This window comes from Bos javanicus, chromosome 7 (genome assembly GCF_032452875.1).
Source record: "Bos javanicus breed banteng chromosome 7, ARS-OSU_banteng_1.0, whole genome shotgun sequence".
In the NCBI taxonomy this organism is placed as follows: domain Eukaryota; kingdom Metazoa; phylum Chordata; class Mammalia; order Artiodactyla; family Bovidae; genus Bos; species Bos javanicus.
In genome coordinates, this window is record NC_083874.1 from 95018707 (window position 1) to 95035052 (window position 16346).

At 38.2% G+C, this 16346-nt stretch overlaps 1 long non-coding RNA gene across 2 annotated transcripts in view; it reads left to right on the forward strand.

Moving 5' to 3' along the window:
• LOC133251693 (uncharacterized) overlaps positions 1-16346 on the forward strand; it is a 690054-nt gene that overhangs the window by 170547 nt on the left and 503161 nt on the right. For both annotated transcript variants that reach the window (XR_009737739.1, XR_009737740.1), the window contains exon 4: positions 5574-5615. This is a non-coding gene — a long non-coding RNA (uncharacterized LOC133251693). The remainder of the gene's footprint in view (positions 1-5573; positions 5616-16346) is intronic.

The following is a 16346-nucleotide window of genomic DNA, read 5'->3' on the forward strand; positions in this document are numbered from 1 at the left end:
CCAACACCACACTTCAAAATCATCAATTCTTTGGCGCTCAGCTTTCTTTATAGTCCAGCTCTCACATCTATACATGACTACTGGAAAACCATAGCCTTGACTAGATGGACCTTTGTTGGCAAAGCAATGTCTCTGCTTTTTAATGTGTTGTCTAGGTTGGTCATAACTTTCCTTCCAAGGAGTAAGCGTCTTTTAATTTCATGGCTGCAATCACCATCTGCAGTGATTTTGGAGCCCAGAAAAATAAAGTCAGCCACTGTTTCCACTGTTTCCCCATCTATTTGCCATGAAGTGATGGGACCGGATGCCATGATCTTAGTTTCTGAATGTTGAGCTTTAGGCCAACATTTTTACTCTCCTCTTTCACTTTCATCAAGAGGCTTTTTAGTTCCTTTTCACTTTCTGCCATAAGGGTGGTGTCATCTGCATATCTGAGGCTATTGATATTTCTCCCGGCAATCTTGATTCCAGCTTATGCTTCATCCAGCCCAGTGTTTCTCATGATGTACTCTGCATATAAGTTAAATAAGCAGGGTGACAATGTACATCCTTGACATACTCCTTTTCCTATTTGGAAACAGTCTGTTGTTCCATGTCCAGTTCTGTTGCTTCCTGACCTGCATACAGGTTTCTCAAGAGGCATATTGCTGGGTATGTGCCAATAAATGGGCATGTGACTGAAACTTAGAAAGCTGAAGTCGCCTGGTTATTTGAATCTTGAGCAGAGTGGTACAAAGTCAGAAGCAACAGTTAAAGCTCATGCACTCCAGGAGTATTGCTCTGATGGTCATAGTTTCTAGCCTTATTCCTGTCCAGTTCCTAAGTCTGGTTCTTCAAGGCTCCTTGTCAGTTTCAGGAAATTCCCCAATATTCTGTTTCATTTTCTTTTCTTTTCTTTCTCTCTGTTTTTGGTTGCATGTTTTTCTCTTGCATATAATCAGAGAGCTCTAACTGATGGACCCTGTCTCACCACTTCCCCGCTACTGCACTAGTCTGTTCCACATTCCATACCATCTCTTGCCTAAAATGCTCTAGTAGCCTCTTCACCAATTAAGGCAGATGTATGTATCTGCTTTATATGCATCTGCTAAAACATTTCTAAGTCAAATCAGGTCATTTCTCTGCTCAGAACCTTCCAATGGTTGCCCACTTCACTCCAGGTTAAGGCCGAAATGCTTGATGGACTATAGGCTTTGCAAGGGCACATAGCATTCACTTCAGTATCCTCACCATATAGAATAATCCTTGGCATATTAATTTGTTGAATGAATGACGTGCTCCTTGGGAAAGCAGTTATGTTTTATTTGACTTGAATACTTAGTATGTAGCATGGTGCATGGCACAGAATAGGCACATAGTAAATATTTGTTTTTGCTGTTGAGCCTAGCTGCTTTAACTATTAGAAAGGACAGAGTCATCAGAATCTAATCCTTTCATGATTTCACTCTTGTTGAAACTACTGGTTTGTGACAGTCATGGGGACTAACTCCACCTAGTATTGAGCTTATATTCATTTTGATGGAAAACAAAACAAACATTAATGGCAACCTGATCAGGATGGAACTTGCTTAAAGAAAGGCTCAGATTAGTTTCAGCAGGTTGACATAGTCAGCATTGTGGAGGTGAAGCTCTCAGATTGAAGCAAGCCAAGAAATACAATTGATCCTCCTAGTCTGCAAATTTCATTTGCAAGTTCAATTGAAGTGTAAGTAGAGTGGGATCATGTTATTAGTTCTCTTAGAGGCACAGATTCCAGGATAGGGAAATGTGTGTGTGCTTGCCTGGCGAGGCAGACATGGACTGTCAACGCAGTGTTCCCAGGAACACTCCTTGGAGTGGCAGCAAGGACATAAGAAGGGACTATGCTTAGTAAGATGTTTGATCCCTCCATCCTCTTCACACGCCCCCCTTCCCAGCACACACCAATTAGACCAAATGGTTTTAGTACTGTGACAAAAAGATAAATATAATTCTAATCTAAATTTAGTCTATTCTTTCAGTCAGACTATTTCTTTTCTTCCCTTTGCAATTAAGCATTCTAATTTTCTTTTCCTACTGCAGAATTGTGTCTCTTTAGGTTGGCAGGGCTTCAAATGGTTTTGATCATAATTTCTAAGTATTTAAGTTATTTCAGTGATTGAAGAGAACTCCTATGATTATAGGACACTGTTGAATAATGGATTCTTTCAAAATCTCCTCGGTCAGTTTTAATTTAGTTAGGAAAAATAATCACAAAAGCAGAAGTATAAATTTTGAGAAGCTACCCTTTTTTAGTTTTGGAGAACTGCTAGATTGTGTTTTTCTTGTCAGAAGTAGAGGAAAGGTTTCGCTGCAAACTTGGGAGAATACTGCCTAATAACTTCCTTATAACATGATGAGACCTTTCCTTTCTGAGTTTCAGCAGTTTTGAAATGCTGAGATACTTTCATTTTTCCTTTAGAACTCAACTCTGGAGTTCAGAGTTCTTCCTTGGATTGTGAATTCCCAGAGCTCAAGAGCATTTTGAATTTCTAAATTTTTTTTTAATAAAATAATAAAATGGTACTGACAATATTTTAGTTAAGGTCAAGTCCATCTTGTTTGAAACCTGCTATTCCAATCAAAACCAGCTGGGGCCAGGGATGGCTCTGTTGTGCCTGCATATCCAAGCAAATAAGTATGGAGCCCCATTAATGGGCGGTAGACAGTTGGCTCTCAGCCTTCATCTCCATGTATCAGCTGAAGAGATAAGGCCACTATACAAACCTTGAAGCAAGACTTACTGGGGTTTTTTGGGTGGGGGAGGCAGAGAAAGGGGAGCATTGTTTGCTTTTTTGTTTTAGTCAAGTTTACACATTTATGAAAGTGGAATTTGTTCTGCAGGTTTTAAATGGATATTCAGATGCAGCATCAATTTTCCACTTTTATTTTGTGTCAGCTTCAATAAATGTTCTTATACGTGTGAGGTCAAATAAAGTAACTATCCAGATGGTGATATTTTTTTCATTATTTATGATAATGTACATTTGTAGTCAGTGGTGCAGTTGTAAGTTCCAGATTGCAGGGCCCATTCGTATTCATTTTTCCATCCTCAGAGCCTTGCACAGTGCCCAGCACATAGTAGGTGCTCTATACCTGCTTAATATGAATTAACTGAACTAATGGAGTGGTTTGTTACTATAATCTTATCTTTTTGACCTATATAAATGGCATCTATTACTACTGATATTCTGTTCTCATTATGCCATTTAGAAGTTCTTAGGATACATATATTATGCGAACATCTATTTCTGCTTTATTGACTATGCCAAAGCCTTTGACTGTGTGGATCACAATCAACTGTGGACAATTCTGAAAAAGATGGGAATACCAGACCACCTGATCTGCCTCTTGAGAAATTTGTATGCAGGTCAGGAAGCAACAGTTAGAACTGGACATGGAACAACAGACTGGTTCCAAATAGGAAAAGGAGTTCGTCAAGGCTGTATATTGTCACCCTGTTTATTTAACTTCTATGCAGAGTACATCATGAGAAACGCTGGACTGTAAGAAACACAAACTGGAATCAAGATTGCCAGGAGAAATATCAATAACCTCAGATATGCAGATGACATCACCCTTATGGCAGAAAGTGAAGAGGAACTCAAAAGCCTCTTGATGAAAGTGAAAGTGGAGAGTGAAAAAGTTGGCTTAAAGCTCAACATTCAGAAAACGAAGATCATGGCATCCGGTCCCACCACTTCATGGGAAATAGATGGGGAAACAGTGGAAACAGTGTCAGACTTTATTTTTCTGGGCTCCAAAATCACTGCAGATGGTGGCTGCAGCCATGAAATTAAAAGACGCTTACTTCTTGGAAGGAAAGTTATGACCAAGCTAGATAGCATACTCAAAAGCAGAGACATTACTTTGCCAACAAAAGTTCATCTAGTCAAGGCTATGGTTTTTCCTGTGGTCATGTATGGATGTGAGAGTTGGACTGTGAAGAAGGCTGAGTGCCGAAGAATTGATGCTTTTGAACTGTGGTGTTGGAGAAGACTCTTGAGAGTCCCTTGGACTGCAAGGAGATCCAACCAGTCCATTCTGAAGGAGATTGGCCCTGGGATTTCTTTGGAAGATCAGATCATATCAGTCGCTCAGTCGTGTCCGACTCTTTGCGACCCCCATGAATCGCAGCACGCCAGGCCTCCCTGTCCATCACCAACTCTGTTTTCCAAAATTGAAAACAGAAACAGAAAATAGCTATTTTCCAAGATTGAAGTTCAGCATAATGGAAAAATCAACTGTGGGCTACTTTGAGAATTGCTTACTTGGTGGATTAGACAGTTGTTGGCTTATTCCAAGTTTGTATTCACAATGGGGGTCCCTGGAGGTTGATATGTGCTCCCAGATTACAAAGTAGTTTAAAGAGCAAATTCAACATAATGGAATGTCTTCTGAATTATTAGGCTGATGTACCCATTTAACTCCCGAATGGGGAGGATTGAGAGATGCTTTTGTGAATCCTTGTACATTAAAAACATTTCCACTGTTTCCCCATCTATTTCCCATGAAGTGGTGGGACCGGATGCCATGATCTTCATTTTCTGAATGTTGAGCTTTAAGCTTATAGTAATAGATCCTTGAATTTGAATAACTTTATAATAAACAATAATCGTATTGATTATTTTAGCATGTTCTTACCACATCTCTATGAAGTCAGGAGGCAGAAAAGCCTGGAGATTAAGAGACTATTCATCATTCTTTATTCTGACTCTTAGGCCCATTTTCCTGTTTTACTAGCCATGTGGTGGGCATAATGAACACATTATTAATTTCTAATGAAAGACTTCCTTTCTAAAAGCTTGTTGGTCTATACTGTTAAAATCCTGATGCAAGGGGACTTCCCTGGTGCTCCAGTGGTTAAGAATCTGCCTTTTCACACAGGGGATGTGGGTTTGATCCTCGGTCAGAAAACTAAGCTCCCACATGCCCTGGAGTAACCAAGCCACAACTATTGAGCCCGCGTCACAGATGGAGAGTTCACTTGCCACAACAGAGGTCCCCCATGCTGCAACTAAGACCCCAGGTAGCCAAATTAACTAATTAATTTAAAAAAAGCAAAAGCTCTTAAAAAATACTGATGGGGAATTCAGAAATCAAGCTTCTGACACCTTTACATTTTTGGCATGAATTTAAGTTTTTTTTTTAAGTAGCTATTTTCCAAAATTGAAGTTCAGCATAATGGAAAAATCAACTGTGGGCTACCTTGAGAATTGTTTACTTGGTGGATTAGACAGTTGTTGGCTTATTCCAAGTTTGTATTCACAATGGGGGTCCCTGGAGGTTGATATGTGCTCCCAGATTACAAAGTAGTTTAAAGAGCAAATTCAACATAATGGAATGTCTTCTGAATTATTAGGCTGATGTACCCATTTAACTCCCGAATGCGGAGAATTGAGAGATGCTTTTGTGAATCCTTGTACATTAAAAATCTTATTTAAGTTTTGTAAACATTAAAAAAATGGGCTGTTTCTTTCTTAAAATTGTTTGCTTAATTTCCCCATCCCAGCACTGCTTTGCCTGTTTCAAGGTCTCTTTTTTTCTCCTCTCAGAGTATGAAGGCCTCTGGTTCTATTCAGCTGCCTCCACTTTCGGTGAGTAATTTTTCTAGTTGGTACTTTCAATAATACAAGAAATATTTATTTGACTGGTTGATTGAGTTCTCAGAATCTTATATCTGGAAAGTATTATGTCTTCCCCCCCACAATGTACTCATCCTGATTAACAAGGTTGTCCTTATGTGTGTTCAGACCAAACTCTTCCCATTTCTTAAAAATTTTTATTAATATAAAGCTTATTGTTACCATAAAAACTTATTATTTTTTTTTAAAAAGCTTATTATTAACTTAAAGGAAACCATAGTCTTCTGTTTTGCTCTAAATGACCTAATGTCAAATCTTTAAACATTTTTTATTCCTTTTCCTTTTTTATACTCTTTAATTTTAAATATTTTCAAGTATATACCCAACTATAGGGCTGACTCAAATTTAACCGGAATTCATTATAACCTTCAAATTTTTTTCATTTAAATGTGTAAACTCTTTAAGGGTAGAGACCATAGAGACCGTACTTGTCCCATATTCCACTTTACATTCTTTTCCTATAGGAAGTGCCTGGTACCTTTAGACAAGGAGCATCATGCATGGTTATTTGCTTAATGAGCAAATGGATAGTAGTTCATATTTGTATTTCTTAATATCAACAATAAGCCCTTTGAATGTTGATCTCATATAAATGTTAGACAAGTTATGAGTGGTAACAAAACAATGGGAATTGTTTCACAAAACTGACAGTTACGGCAGCTATTAGTGCATGATTATGTGTACTGAAGATATCGGTAAAGTTATCTCAGTCTCATTTTATTTTATATCCTATCCCCTTGCTTACACTGTGCTTTGATGTTTGAATAGGACATCAACTGACTTTAATGACTAGTCTTACATAGTTATGTTCTTTTCTCCCTTGTTTAATTTTAAAGGACTATCCCCATTCTTAAAACAAAATGTCACAAAGATGTGACAGTTTCTGGGCATCGCAACTGTCCGTATCTTACCAAATCGGGCTCTGATTCTATGTAGATTGTTCTGAGACCGTAGGTTAACTAGGAGGATTTTGCAGCCTTTAAGATGATGTTTGGCTTTTGCTTAACATTTTACATGGTACCTAAAGTGCCCTTAAATTTAGAGAATGAAATTTTGAGTCACTAGCCCAGTGATTAAGAGCTTTATAAAATGTCATATTTTATGGATAGATATGAATAATTGCAGTTTCTTATTTACAGTGACCTCAATGATTTCCCTCAGTGGTGGGGCAATTAGCTCTTTAAAGTTCAAAGCTAACTTAGATGGTGAGACACTGGGTCACGTGTGTGAGTGGAGTTTTCATCTGATGGGAAGCTTTATGAGAGAGCTTTGGGGTTAGACTGACTAGTTTGGTGTTGACTCTTGGTTTTGCCATTTGCAAGCTGTGTGGAAGTGCTGGCAAAAGATTTGACTTTCGCGTCAAAAGCAGAAAGGTAATAATAATAAAAGTACTTCCCTCTTAAGGTTGTTGGGTTTCCCTGGTGGCTCAGATGGTAAAGAATCTGCCCGCAATGCAGGAGACCCAGGTTCTATCCATGGATTGGTAAGATCCCCTGGAGAAGGGAATGGCAAACTGTTCCAGTGTTCTTGCCTGGAGAATTCCATGGACAGAGGAGCCTGGTGGACTACAGTCCATGGGGGTCGCAAAGAGTCAGATACGACTGAGTGACTAACACTTTCACTTTCACACTTTCATAAGGTTGTTATGAGCTTGAAATGGTATACTTAGCTTAAAGCGCTCAATTAGCACTCAGTAAAGGTCAGATATTACTCTCTGTCTATGAAGTAGCTCTACTTTTCTTTTCTTTTTTCTTTGGCATCGGTATGCCGTTGGCCAGGAATTACGGGAGGGACCCTGAGGACTATTTCTGTATCTACTCCTCAGGATTCCCCCTTTCTTCCCCTTCTCTTCTTTCCTCCTTTCCAGACTGGCAGTGCTGGGGAAGGCATCTTCCTAATTTGTTGCCCCTTTCATTTTCGGAGTTCTGATATTACTTCCTAAGAGAAAGCAGAGTTTAACAACCACGGTGAAATGACAAAGCTTAAATTCAACAGCGTTCTTACAACCTTGATCCCTGGCATGATATTTGCCTCCCTCACAGAGATATCGCCTCTCATTTAAACTATTTAATGGCAAAAGCACCTGCTTTCTCCTTTCTCCATGAGTGCCCCCTCTTCCAGAAAGATGAGTACAGAGGGTGGTGGGCTTTATCTGAGGTGAGATTCATTACTCTGTTTTATGTAGGAATAGTGCCGTGGGGGAATTCTTTGCAAACCCAGCACAAAGTCTATTATGTAATTAATTTATCAAATTCAAAAAGTACGTCTGGTTGCTTAGTATGGGATTTTTGATTTTATTTAAAAAATGTGTCACTGCAATTTGATGGGGAGTCTGTACTGAGAAAGTCTGTGAAATTTATCTCTTGTAAGGATATTGTTGAAGATAGTTTTCATTCTTTGTTGTCCTCTTTTGGAAGACTCTTGAAAAAAAAATTCCTGTTTTGTTTTAGTCTCAGCTAATTATTGATTTATTTTCCTAAGTAATTGTTCTATCTTAGGAATCATACTGTATAAAACTGATGAAGCTCATCTTTTCTGACATTTTGCCCCTTTAAAATAAATCCCATCGTTTTTACTGTCTTTTTGTGTTCACATTTTGATTTAGTGACTTTGTATTTCAAATATCTTTGTAAGCTACCTTAAATGTTTCCTGAAACCAAGGTAGTATATAAAAGCTGTCATGTTTATAGGTATTCAAATTATGGTATTCTAAACATCTTTCATCTCCTCAGAATTACAGTAATCATTTGTTCATTTCTTTGTGTCGCAAATCATGCAAAACACGCTGTAAATTATCTCTCTGAATCCCCAAGACAGCATTACACAGAGGATTTTTTTTTTTTTCTTTCTTTTTATAGGTGGGAAAACTAAAGTGTAGAGAGGTTAGGGTCATAAAATTAGTAAATTAAGAAGCCAGATTTTGAACTTAGCCAGACTGAAACTTGAACCCTAGTTTTTACTATTTTTAATTACTTGAAAAAGATGAGTTGGTCTTCCATGTTTTCATTGGCAAAGACATTTGAACAATTCAATGTCCTGGGCCTTTAAAATATGTTGAAATAATTTAGCAATGTTATCAAATGTCAAATTACAAGTTAAAGAGGGCATAATAGACATTTTTGGACTTCCCAGATGGTGCTAGTGGTAAAGAACCCGCCTACCAATGTAGGAGACTTAGGGGACATGAGTTCGATCTCTGGGTCAGGAAGATCCCCTGGAGAAGGAAATGGCAACTCACTCCAGTATTCTTACCTGGGAAATCCCATGGACAGAGGAGCCTGGTGGGCTACGATCCATGGGGTCACAAAGAGTCAGACGTGACTGAAGAGACTTAACACTCACACAATAGACATTTTTGTTTGTAGTCACGTCCAAGATTATTTTATTGAGCTTCTTTAAAATTTGTAGATGGTGGTAGGTCACTAGAGATCATTAGATACGTTACTACAGATTATGTTTTCTTATGAGACTGTGAAATTCAATAATTGCTCACATGAAGACAGGTACTCTTGGGGATCAACCTTCATTGTTGTTGTTTTAAAAGTAAACTGTAATATCATCTGAAAATGAGCTAATGTACTTGAGGTTACCACTTGCAGAGCTGGAAAGCTGGAGTGATTTATCTCAGCCACACCTCTGTGTTGTACTGATGAACTGCAAAGAAGAGAAAGGAAGGACTGTTTTCTTTGGCCCTTGATTGAGAAGCTCAAAGCTCTGTTTTCTTTATTTCTGAGTACCCTTTATGGTCTTACTCCAGAATATTAAATGACAAGAAGAAGGTTCCCTGCCCCCACCTCTTCTCAATTCCTTTTATTTATTTTTTATTTTTTTCCTAACAGTTTTGGAAAGCATCCTCCTTCCAGGCATTTAAAAGCTTTTTTGGCATCTTATGCTGCCATTGTTAACACTGGCAGTTGGTACAATTTACAATAGTGCATTAAATAGAAATCTCATTTTTACATCACTTGCTTAAAGTTGATTTGTGATACACCTTTACTGGTAATGATAGATATGTATGATGAATTATTGCATGTTTAGTCCATGCACTTAAACTACATGGAGGTAAGCGATTACACGTTTATTTCAGAAGTATTAATGCATTTCTACAGCTTAATTTTTGTCATGTCTCTGTCAGCTTTGCAAAAGGCCATGATCAGTTTTTATGTCCTTGAGTTAGGTCATTTCCGTTCTGGGAAAGAGACACTGAGCAATTAGAATAAATGATTTTAAGCCCTTTTTAGAATTTTAAATTAACTTCTGACACAAACCTTTCTCATCTGGGTGACTTCTAGGCCTTGAGAGTTTTTGTGGCATGCCTTATTGTCTTTGTGAGATTAAAACATTATTTATAGGATATGTGAGTGTGTAGCAGTTTATTTCAAATGTTTTGGGGCCCCTTGAGGAGGACAGAAAAGCATAATATTTTCTAAGCTTTTTCTGGTGTGTCTCTTTTTTTGAATGAGAGCATGTGTTTTGGTTTCAGCTGCACCCGTATTTGATTTTAGTCTAGCTGATGTTTCCTTCACCCTGGCCTCTGCAGAGTTCTATTTTCCTTAGAGCACTCACCTTCAGTGAGTCTAACTTTTCTCTTTGAATCCTTAGTCCTCTAGAGACTTTCTGGCTTCTGGTTTATTTTTTATTGTTGTTTTAGGGTCTCTGCCTTTACCAAATTTGATCTTTCCCCCGATTTGACCTTGCTTTTTAAAATAGAAGTTGAAAGTGATACTGTCCTCCAGTCTTTCTTAACTTGAGCTAACTTTATGTGAGAGAACTAAGCTCTACTGAAATTGATTTGAGTGGTCGTTTTTTCAAGTCTCCCAAGAGACTGAATGCATTAGGAGGGAATTCATTCATTTCATCCAATGGATGCCTTTGGGCATGAGGACTTAATTCCCTTGAAGAACCCCAATTTAGGACAGTAAGACTATGGTTTTTCCAGTGGTCATGTATGGATGTGAGAGTTGAACTGTGAAGAAAGCTGAGCGCCGAAGAATTGATGCTTTTGAACTGTGGTGTTGGAGAAGACTCTTGAGAGTCCCTTGGACTGCAAGGAGATCCAACTGGTCCATCCTAAAGGAGATCAGTCCTGAATATTCATTGGAAGGACTGATGTTGAAGCTGAAACTCCAATACTTTGGCCATGTGATGCGAAGAACTGACTCATTTGAAAAGACCCTGATGCTGGGAAAGATTGAAGGTGGGAGGAGAAGCAGACGACAGAGGATGAAATGGTTGGATGGCATCACCGACTCAATGGACATGAGTTAGAGTAAACTCTGGAAGTTGATGATGGACAGGGAGGCGTGGTGTGCTGCTGTTCATGTGGTCGCAAAGTTTCAGACACAACTGAGTGACTGAACTGAACTGAACTGAACTGAAAGAAAATCAAAGTTCCCGTTTGTTAAAAATGCACCAGTGGGTCCTCTTAACACTGAGGATGATTCAAACCTCTGCAGTGCTTGGGGATGCTAATCCCTCACCCTATGCCACCCACTCTCCACTGGCTCCAGCCACACTCCTTGCCTGTGTTTTGGGTCCCAAGCTTCCTCCTGCCTTAGGGCTTTTATTCTTGCCTCCTGCACACATCTTTTCCCTTCTTATCCTGTCCCTGGTTTCTCATTCTTCCATATTGATTAAAATATCCCTCTTTGGGGATATCGTCCTGTTCCATTCTACGGAAAATTGTCCCCATTTAGTACATTGCTTTATTTCTTTCACAGCACTTATTAAGATCTAGAATTTATGTTCTTATTTCTGAACCTGTGGCTTTTTCACAACTGCTGTAGTCCCATTGCCATTGTTTAGTAAGCAGTCCATAAATACTGGTTGAGTAAAAGAATTCTTTATTCAGATGTTTGCTTTCCTTACAGGTAAGAGAGTCCTTGAGACTTGATATCTTGTATTTTGACTTTCACATGCCTCTTTTCTGTTCCTCTCATCAAGTGAACCTCCTACTAATCGATTCATTGCCCACTCCAGTGCGGGGTGGGCAGCAACCCCTTTAGTCATCAAAAGGACCCAGCCATGGCTGAGTCCCACCCAGTAGGGGCACAGATTGGGCTGAAACTGGGCCTCACTTTTAAAAAAAATTATTTTATTGAAGTATAGTTAATTTACAATCTTGCATTAATTTCTACTGTACAGCAAAATGTTTGCTATATATATGTATATATGTATGTGTGTATGAATATTTATGTTCCTTTTCATATTATTTTCCATTATGGTTTATCACAAGATATTGAACATAGTTCCCTGTGCTGTAAAGTAGGACCTTGTTTTTATTCATTCTACGTATAATAGTTTGCATCTGCTAATCCCCAAATCCCAATAAATCTTTATGTTTCTGTGGTATCACTTTTAATAGTTCCTCTTTCATTTTTAAAAATTTTATTTATTGAGTTTTCTTTTTCTTTTTTCTTGGCAAGTCTAGCTAAAGGTTTATCTATTTTGTTTATCTTTTAAGAAGTTAAGCATCACATAAGTCTTGATATGTTGTGTTTACATTTTCATTTTTCCCAAGATTTAAAAAAAAAAATCTCTCTTTTGATTTCTTTACCCGCTGGTTATTCAATAGCATGTTGTTTAATCTTCACGTATTTGTGAATTTTCTAGTTTTCTTTTTTTGTGATTGATTTCTAGTTTCATACTAGTGTGATTGGAAAGAGTCACTTAAATTTATTAAAACTTGTTTATTAAAGCTTAACTAAATTTATTAATAAATTAATTTATTAAGGCCTAACATATGATGTCTCCTGGAGAACGTTTCATGTGTACTTGAGAATAATATGTTTTCTGCTGTTGTTGGATGCTATGTTCTATAGATGAATGTTAGGTCCGTCTAGTCTAACACACAGTTTAAATACAGTGTTTGCTGGTTGATACTTCTGTCTATCCAGAATGTCTCTCCAATGTTAAAGTGAATTACGGATGTCTCCTACTATTGTTATACCACTGTCTGTTCCTCCTTTCAGATCTGTTAATATTTGCTTTGAATATTTAGATCACCTCCATGGTGGCTCAAATGGTAAAAAATTTGCCTGCGATGCGGGAGACCCAGATTCAATCCCTGGGCCAGGAAGATTGCCTGGAGAAGGCAATAGCAATCCACTCCAGTATTCTTGCCTGGGAAATTCCTTGGACAGAAGAGCCTGGCGGGTGACAGTCCTTGGGGTTGCAAAGAGTCAGACACGACTGGGTGATTAACACTTTTGTATATTTAGGTCCTCCAATGTTAGATGCATAAATATATAAGAATGCTTTATACTTCTGATGAATAAATTCTTTTATAATTACATAATGACTTTTTTGTGTGTCTAGACTTTGACTTAAAGTCTAATTTTTCAATTATATCACTTTAAACCTGAAAGCTGAGATAGGTCTCTGGTAGACAGCAAATCACTGAATCTTGTATGTTTAGCCATTCAGTCATTCTTTTTGACTGGAAAATTTAGTTGCTTTACATTTAAAATAGTTATTTATAAGTATGAACTTACTCTTCCAATTTTGTTCACTATTTTCTGCCTGTTTTATAATTCTCTGCCTCTTCCTCTTTTATTCTCTTCCTTTGTGATTTGATTTTTTTTGTAGTGGTGTACTTTGATTCCTTTTTTCTTTTATGTATCTGCTATAGGTTTTTACTTTGTGCTTACCATGGGGCTTATATAAAAAAACATATTAATAACAGTCTGTTTGAAGCTAACAACACCCTAATTTCAAATGCACTCAATAACTCTAAATTGTTATCCCCCCCTCATTTAATGATTTTCACTAACAAATACTGCAGTTGTAAATATTTTCAATACTTTTGTATTTTAACTTTATAATAGAACTGTATTACCACAACTATTACAATATTAGACTGTTCTGAATTTAACTATATATATCTTTACCAGTGAGTTTTATGCTTTCATATGTTTTCCTGTTACTAGTTAGCATCTTTCTAATACAGCTTTGGTTTTATCTTTATTTATATTTTCATTTTGATGGCATTCTAAAAGAAATTTTACTTGAGCATATTTTGGATGACCTGGAAACCTACTTTGTAACAGTGGACTGTAGCAGCCTTGCAGTATGCTCATTTGCATTTCTGTTTGTGATTAATCTATACCAAGTGAAGGCCAACTAATATTAGTTCCACTGAAAAAGAGAAGTTTTGCAATAGTTTAAATAGAGTTGTGTTCCTTGACCTTTGTTTCCAAATACGTATGCCTACATTACTCCTGTGTGTGATAAGCTGTCACAGAATGTTTATGTTCTCAAGGTTGCAGTGGCAGTCCTCAGGGACCCCTGGAAAAGCACAGTGGGGAGGTGGGGTGAGCAGAACTCTACTCTTTCTCCCCTGTATCCACCCCTCTTATCCCCTCGTGCTTGCATGCCTGCTCAGTCACTTTAGTCTTTGCGACCCCAAGGGCTGTAGACTGCCAGGCTCCTATGTCCATGGAATTTCCCAGACAAGAATACTGAAGTGGGTTGCCATTTCCTCCTTCAGGGGATCTTCCTGACCTGGGGATCAAACCCGTGTCTCCTGCACTGGCAGGTGGATTCTTCACTACTGGGTCACCTGGAAAGCCCTCCTACTCCCTCCTATACCCCCCTCAGCAAAGTGACTTTCTTTTTCTATTTTGTATATCAGTCTTATTTATGACAAGTCTGTTGACCAATGGTTTCATGCTCTCAAAACAAGTTTTTTTTAAAACCACTGGCCTAGACCATTGCAGCTTCAGGAGAGAATTTAAAATATTATAGGAATTTGTAATAAAAAACAATTGGCTAAAATTTGACTATAACCTTATTTTCAGAAGCAAAATATGGGAAACTCAGAAGTATAAATGCAAGTAATTTTCCATTTAAAACAAAACAGAACACATTTCAGTAACATGAAACATTGGAGTGGGATACTTCATGTCTGTCATGTTAAAGAGAATTTCATAGACACCTTTAGGACCCCTCAGTGAATCAGAGGCAGAGCCAAGACTAGAACAGACTAGTCCTGCTCTAGCACTTTTTCCATTATTCTGCCTCTTTCTCACACTCTTATCTCTCAAAACTACGTCACTTAAAAGTTCTAGGGAAAATTAAGCTTTTCTCATGAGGGTTTTGAGGCATAAGGGCTGAAAGTGTCCTTTGAACAAGAGAGAATACATTTGCAAATCTCCTAAGTTTCTTTTTGTCTGGTGACAGCTTGTTCTTTTCTATCCTTCCTTCTCTTTGCTGCAGCAAATGCCTTAGTACATATAAGGCTTTGGAGTATAGCCTGCCAGGCTCCTCTGTCCATGGAATTTTTAAGGCAAGAATACTGGAGTGGGTGGCCATTCCCTTCTCCAGGGGATCTTCCTGACCCAGGGACTGAATCCAAGTCTCCAAAATTTCAGGCAGGTTCTTTACCATCTAAGCCACCAGGAAGCCCATTTAGGTATAAGTAAGGGTTTTAAAACATTTTCTGTTCATTTGTGAGATCTTTTGGAGTTAAGATGTATAGGCATGGTTGAAAAAGAAAGCACTATAATTTTACTGCCCCTGGGGCCTGATTCTTGCCTGTCAGCTTCTTAGTATCTTGGATGCTCTAATCTGAAATACACTGATGTTCTTATTTGGTATGAAGACTGCTCTTTACCCTGCCCCTTGTAGCATGTCATCTTTGGTCCACTTGTCTAGAAAACTGAAGTCCAATGGGTAAGCTTCAAGCTTACTCATAAAATTCGCATTCTGGGGGTTTACTATGACTGGGACATGTTTTTCTTCTATTTGCAAGATTGATGCTAACCAAGTGGGCTATAAAACTGTAGTGTTACTTCTATTTATTCTTTTAGTCTACAGAAAGTCTAGAAGTTCCTCCTTTTAATGTTCATATCTTCACATTTCAGATTAGCTATTTTTGTATTAACATTTGCATTATTTTCCTTACTTTATCAGGTAGCTCAGCTGGTAAAGAATCCACCTGCAATGCTGGAGACCCTGGTTTGATTCCTGGGACAGAAAGTTCCCCTGGAGAAGGGATAGGCTACCCATTCCAGTATTCTTGGGCTTCCCCGGTAGCTCAGACAGTAAAGAATCTGCCTGCAATGACCTGGGTTTGATCCCTGAGTTGGGAAAAGGGCATGACAACCCACTCCAGTGTTCTTGCCTGGAGAATTCTCGGGGACAGAGGAGCCTGGCAGGCTAGTCTATCGGGTTGCAAAGAGTTAGACATGACTGAGTGACTAAGCATAGCCTATTTTTCTAATGAACATTTTCATTATTCTCTTTATTTCTAAGTAATTTCCTTTCTCTTTCCCTCTCTTCTTCCCTCCCCTCCCTCCTTAAAACATAATTATTGACACTGCTCTGTGTCAAAGAGTGTATGATTATAACTGTAGCCAGAAGTTTAATGATTAAATCGAGTAGCTCCAGATGCCGTCTTTCTTCTGTGTCGCTGAGTGAAGTTTTGACTGTGTTGAGTACGGAGGAAATGGAGCCCTTGGTTCTCAAGTATTCTGCTGGCTTTTCTCTTTTCTGGTTTCCCCCCCTCTAGATTTACCCCGTTGTGCTTGTGTTTATTCATTATGCCCTGTGACTCTTGCTGATTGCACTTCTGACTTCAAAGATTACCCATGTTTGTCAATGTCTCCTGGATTGAATTTATTGTTTTTGGTTTTCTGCCCTATGGTTTCCTACTTACATACACTGGACTTCATTTTATTTTTG